This window comes from Octopus bimaculoides, chromosome 2 (assembly GCF_046866305.1).
Source record: "Octopus bimaculoides isolate indiv1 chromosome 2, ASM4686630v1, whole genome shotgun sequence".
Classification (NCBI taxonomy): domain Eukaryota; kingdom Metazoa; phylum Mollusca; class Cephalopoda; order Octopoda; family Octopodidae; genus Octopus; species Octopus bimaculoides.
The window spans coordinates 177,197,186-177,204,685 of NC_142929.1; positions in this window are offsets into that span (position 1 = coordinate 177,197,186).

Here is a 7,500-nt window from a genome sequence, read left to right on the forward strand (position 1 = left end):
GGTTTAACTCCGCTCCTTTATGGATTTACGAAAAGAAGACCGTTGAATGAGTGACTTTTAGTGAAATTGTTAATTTTAACTGTAACTCGTGTCACCATACTTTGTTCTGAAGGCATTCTTTTAGCCATTGATGCTTCTTGATGAATCATCTAATATAAAAGTGAATTGCTTTCAGGTTTAACTTAAGCTTGAAATCCTATGAGTCTGTATGTCGTTGCTGCTGCACTATCATAATGTATATTATTTCAGATCACTTCCTTAAAAATTAGCCAACTTTGATTAGTTTATTTTCACTAATTGCGGGTCATTAGTGAGTAGTATATCGTTGGTATTACAATGGTATTATAGCAATTGAGTTGACGGGTACGTACAGTTAATTGCATGCGTAATGTGTACATAATGTCTGTACAATATTAGTCCATTGAAACATTTGTTTTCCACGTGTATACATAAGTGTGTATGTATGCAGGATCACATAAATATGCAAATGATACGTCATTGTAGGTGCGAATATGCAAATTCACAAAACCCATGTGACAAGTAACATTATGCATTCAATTTGTATTATATAGAAGTTAACAACTTGTTATAATATAAGGTGTAAAATATGATATAAAATCATAAATGCAAAATATAAAATACATAGAGTGGAACAAAATGTGGTTTACATTGACCTTATATGGTAGCAGAAAAGACATAGGGTTTGTGGTTGTAACATCGCATCAAAGTAATTGTGTTACCTTGTAAGTATGGCTGAATTTGATGCATAAAATGTGGGAGTATAAGTTTAGCCAAGTAAGTCAAATTTGTGATAATAGTGGGAGACTTATATTGGAGTTTATTTTAGAGTTTGTATTATTCAAATTGAAAGCACTTAACGTAAGAAAAGAAACATTTACACCTTGTCTCCATATAAAACAATTTAAATAACAAAACATTACAGCTGTAAGACCTTCTATTTATAAATGTTCTATATTATACACAGCGTTGTTTTTTTTTTATCTCATTACGAAATCCTTATATATATATATATATATATATATATATATATATATATATATATATATATTATTTTGTTTAAAAGAGTTCCAACACTGTCTGTTTTTTATGTTTTATTTATATTCCTGCAGAACCAATGTGGGGTATAGAATATGGAATATACAATATATAATATAATATACAATATATAATATAAAATAAAATAAAATAAAATAAAAATGGATGGCACCATGAAAGAAAGTATTGAATGTAGATGAAATATTGAGTGTTCACTATAAAGGATCAAATATATAAATATAAATATATAAAGGCTATATATATATATATATATATATATATATATATATATATATATATATATATATATATATATATATATATATATATATATATATATATATATATATATATATATATATATATATATATATATATATATATATATATATATATATATATATATATATATATATATATATATATATATATATATATATATATATATATATATATATATATATATATATATATATATATATATATATATATATATATATATATATATATATATATATATATATATATATATATATATATATATATATATATATATATATATATATATATATATATATATATATATGTAGTGAAGGTACATGGCTCAGTGGTTAGAGCGTCGAGCTTACGATCGTGAGGTTGTGAGTTCGATTCCCGGACCGAGCTGCGTGTTGTGTTCTTGAGCAAGACACTTTATTTCACGTTGCTGCAGTTCACTCAGCTGTAGAAATGAGTTGCGACGTCACAGGTGCCAAGCTGTATCGGCCTTTACCTTTCCCTTGGATAAAACTAGTGGCGTGGAGAGGGGAGGCCAGTATGCATGGGCTGCTGCTGGTCTTCCATAAACAACCTTGCCCGGACTTGTGCCTGGAAGGGTAACTTTCTACGTGCAATCCCATTGTCAGTCATGACCGAAGGGGGGTCTCAGCATATATATATAATTATTTTTTCTATTTAGAACAAGATGACTTGGTTCTTTTCAAGGCCAAGGTCTGCGCTCTCATTGATCGCTAGTAGTAGAATACACATTTGACTTCTGCTGACCCCAAGGGTGTGAGGCCGCTTTTACTTCCTTATCGCACAGGAATGCCCATTGCTGATCTCTTCCCCCTCTGCCGATTCTATTTACAGTCACGTGGAATTTAATCTATTTGCCACGCTGTCTATCTTGCTCCTACTATTCCCTTAAACACTTACATATTTATGATCATCTCAACTGAAAGACAAAAGTTGAAACTAAACAACATTCAATAATACCTTTTTATAATAATTGGAAATAATAATAATGAGGGTAATAATGGTGATGGAGGTAATAATGATAATAATAATAATAATTTAGCCAAAACTCATTTCGGATCAGAGGAAATATTAACAATGACAAATAGTTGGAAACAAATGAAAATAATATCAGTGATGATAATAATAATAATGATGAAAGGAAATGGGTGGAGCCTCCTCATGGGCTGATTAATGATACATCTAGTGATGGTGTCACAATAAAACACTGTTAATTGCACAAGCTGATAATCGCTACTTCATATGAGTGACAATGAAAAAAATAGTGTGAATTACGGTGGTAATGAAACTGAAGCTCTTGGTGGTGACAGTGTTACACCCGGCAGACTCAGAGATACTTGTCAGACTCCAGCCTATCGTTATCCAGCAAGGAACCAGCACACACAAATCAGTGCTGTGGTCATGGAGTGTTACTACCCGAGCAACCCCGGAGACGAAAAATGGTGTTCATCTTAGGGGATACCGACAACGTATGATCAATGGAAAGAGAATTGTTTCAACCCACGGAACAGAGATTATGTGATCAAGTTAGAGCAATAAGAAAAAAATCGTTGGTTAATAGAAGCAGAGCTCGAAGCTATCAAGAGACGAGTATTGGAAGACAGTAGCAGAGGAAACGATGAAAATACAGTTCCTACTGATAAAAGTAATCTCATAGCAGAAAACAGAGGTGAAAACTCTAATAAACCACAGGAAAGGAACAGTGATAGCTTGCTCGATGAGAGACATAGAGATGGTTTGGAAGAAGACAATAAAATTAATGGTGACGTGACAGATGGGCAAAAAGCAATCTACGACAGAATAAAAGCAAGGCTACAGGAGTACGATAGCGACATTATTTATTTGCAGCCTTGAAAATGTTGATCGGTGGAAATTGAACCAAGGAACGAAAAATGTGAATAAAATTCTGAAATACATTAGAACAAAAAGACATCACAGAAACAAATAATTTGATCAAGGCAGCAAGTATTGTAGTAGAAAATGTGGGTGTTGATGTCAAGAAAAAAAATATAATGGGAGCGACAAAAGAATAGATCCATGGTGGAAAAGAAGAATACAGGCGGGGTTAAATATGCTCTCGAAGGACATTTCTGTGTTAGACCGAAAAAAAAGGGGAGCTTAAAAGCGAACAAAAATACAGGACACTGAACAAGAAGTATGACATAGAAAGAAAGGTCCTGAAAGTGGTAATGGAGAACTGAAACAGCACCTCGTTGCAAAGAAAGCAAAGATTGTAAAATACGATCAAAGAATGAAGGGTTACCAACAGAGTAGATCAGAAGAGATTCTACTAAGAAATAAATGGAGAGTATACAGATGAAAAGTTGGTACCAAATAATACTGAAAGTCAAACGTTTTGGAGTGACATCTGCAGCAAAGAAGGATGCTGAAGGAGCAGAAGAAGGATGCTGAATGGTTGCAAGAACTGATACAAACAGTAGCCTGTTCAAAATGGGAAGAGCTAGTCATTTCAGTTAGAGAAGTGAAGGAAAGCAAAAGTGGGCTATTGGAAGGCCCCGGGACCGGATGGAGTTCAAGGCTACTGGATCAAAAGATTTAGTGAATGTCATGCACGAATAGCTGCACTACTCAACCCCTTGCTAAATGCCAACCAAGTAACACCAGAATGGTTGACAATGGGTAGGACAATGCTGTGTCTGAAAAACATCGTAAAAGGTAATTCGGTAGACAATTACAGGCCGATATCCTGCTCGCCACTTATGTGGAAATTATTGACAGAAATAGCCGCAGAGTCAATGTACAGACATCTGGAAAAAATGGAGTCCTGTCACAAGAGCAGAAGGTTGCAAGCGTAAGCGCAGAGTACCACGGATCAACTCCTCGAAGACAAAACTGTACTAAGTGACTGCAAGAGGAGGAAAACTAACTTAGCCATGTCATGGATAGATTATCGTACGGCGTCCGATATGATCCCAGTCTTATGGATTATGGAATGTATGAACCTATTTGGTATTGTTGAGCGATTGCTTGGGAAAAGTATGGTGAAGTGGAGGACAGAACTGACAGTATATTGAAGAAGTTTAGAGACAATAGACATCAGGAGAGACATCTTCCAAGGGTACTACCTGTCCCCACTGATCTTTGTACTGTGCATGATACCACTAACACTGATTCTGAGGAAAGTAAAGACTGGGTATGTATTCAAAAGCCGCCAACAAAAAGTCAACCACTTGTTATTCATGAATGACCTCAAACTTTATGGTAAAGTTGAATCCCAAAGTCAGTTCCCTCGTTGATACGGTGTATACTTTCAGTGCTGATATCAGAATGGAGTTCGGACTAAAAAAGTGTGGTGTGTTAGTCCTGAAGAGAGGAAAAATCAAATGTATGGACGGGCTAACGATACCGTCGGGGAAGGTTATGAAGCAGATAGAAGAGACGGGCTATAAGTATTTGGGGATTTTGTAAATGGATAAATCCATGGAGAAAGAAATGACTGAAAACTCAAGGTGGAGCACTTGCGGAGACTGAGACTTTTCCTTAAGTCGAAATTAAACGGACGGAATAAGATTGAAGCTATCAACACCTGGGCGGTTTCACCCCATAGATATGGAGCAGCGGTAATCGCATGCACTGTAGACGAACTAAACAGTTTAGACAGAAAGACAAGGAAGTTGCTGGCTAGATATGGGATACTCCATCCCCAAAGTGACACAGACAGACTGTTTGTACCAAGGAAGACAACATAGTACATGGTATGTAAAAAATGCCATAGATTCACTATTATTGGAAGTATTATTGTGTAGGATGGAAGATTGCAAAGATAAAGCACTGTACAAGCACTTGAGAATGAATATAACTGAAAATAGGTGGATAAAGAAAAGAATGCATGAACAATTTCATACGGATGTTGAAGATAAGACAGACAGAGAAGAAAGATGGCTATGGATGACTAAAAGTGATTTAAAACTGGAAACGGAGGCTCTAATCTGTGCTGCCTAAGAGGAAGCACTAAGAACGAATTCCATCAAATACAGAATAGACGTCAGAGAGTGGTAAGTGCAGAATTTGTGGACAAAATGGTGAAGCCGTATGGCATATTACCAGCCAATGTACGACACTATCCCAGAAAGAATATAAGAGACGTCATAATAATATAACAAGGATTGTCCATTGGACACTTTGCAACAAGTAACGACTTGACAGAGCAATGAAGTGGTACGAACATAAACCCGAAGGTATCATCGAAAATGATAATGCAAAGATCCTATGGGATTTTATGATTCAGTGCGACCATGATATAGAGTATAGGAAGCCAGACATAGTATTAATTGAGAAAGAAAGCAAACGATGCTGGATCTTTGATATAGCATGCTCAGCTGACAACAAGGTATGCGATAAAGAAGAAAGAAAAGTCGATAGATATAACATGTTAACTTGGGAGGTTAAGGAGCTGTGGTCGCTGAAAAAGGTGGTAGTAGTACCAATAACTGTCGGAGCCCTGGGAACAGTGAGTAAAAATCTTGAGAAGTACGTGGAACAAATAGGGGCTGCAATAAGGGTGGAGCACTTGCAGAAAACAGCACTGCTTGGAACCGATCAAATAGGCCAGATGATTCTCGAAAAATAAAGGGTATTACTTTAATTCACTGGTAGTGAATAGCTTGCAACGTAGTACATCTCCAGCGATAGAAACTGTGCAAGACAATATGTAATAATAATGATAATAATAATAATAATAATAATAATAATAATAATAATAATAATAATAATAATAATAATCCTTTTTACTGTAGGCACAAGCCTGAAATTTAGGGGAAGGGATTAAGTCGATTACACCGACCCCAGTGCGTAACTTACATTTATCTAATCGAAATCGAAAGGATAAAAGGCAAAGTCGACCTCGGTGAAATTTGAAATCAGAACGTAAAAACGGACGAAATGCCGCTAATCAATTTGCCAGCGCAGTAACGATTCTACCAGCTTAGCGCCCTAATAATAATAATAATAATAATAATAATAATAATAATAATAATAATAATAATAATAATAACAACAACAACAACAACAATAATAACGTTGTCGAAACGAATCTACAGCTCAATGGCTGGAACAAGTCAAAGGATTTAAATAAAGAAAAACAACAACAACCAAAAACAAAGACCATATAACACAATAATGTCTGAAAATGATTTTAGTTTATAATTATCATCAAAGATATACTCATCCAATATGGAATATAAGACCATGACTTCTTGTTAGTACATCAAAATACTCTTTGAACGGAACCTTAATTTTGTTTGTCCTTCTCTGTATTAAGCAAATTTCATGGACCGCAAATTTGTGTAGACAGTTCACTAACAAAAGTTTCATAGCTATTCGTCTGAATAATCGAACCTGGCAAAATAGTGTTTTTGATAAAATTTAATGAAATATTCTTTGAAGGAAGATGAGTCGGTTTTATTTGTGATACGCACGAATATATTTCAATTTATACATCTGACTATCAGCTGTTTGCTGTTTTTGTATATTTTTCTATGGAGTTCTGCAGACGTTAAACTTTTGACAACATATGCGAGATTCCTCGTTGTATCACAGCTCCTTATCCTCCTACTGTTATACAGATTTTGTGTAACGGATTTAAAGGGAATCTCTACACGATAGTGGAGGCACGTGGCTTAGTGTTTAGGGGTGTTGAACTCATGATCGAAAGATTGTAGTTTCGATACCTGGATCGGGCGACGCGTTGTGTTCTGGAGCAAAATACCTTCTTTCACGTTGCTCCAGTCCACCCAACTGGTAAAAATGAGTAATCTTGCGACGGACCAGTGTCCCATTCAGGTAGGGAATATATACGCTACGGAAACCGAGAAACCGGCTCTTATGAGTCTATATGATTCGGGAAGGGACTTTACTTTTACTATACGATATCACGAACAGCACTAACGTACTATTAAAAAAAAAGTGTTACAGAGTGAATGCAGTTACAACATGGCTACAGAAAGAGGAACCACAGTTTGATCTAAATATATACATGAAAATGAACTCAACGACTAGGTATCGTGTTCAGCTTGGTGTCATTTTGGGATTTCTGAGATGCACTTCTTGCACACACACACACACACACACACACACACACACACACACACACACACACACACACACACACACACACACTCACTCACT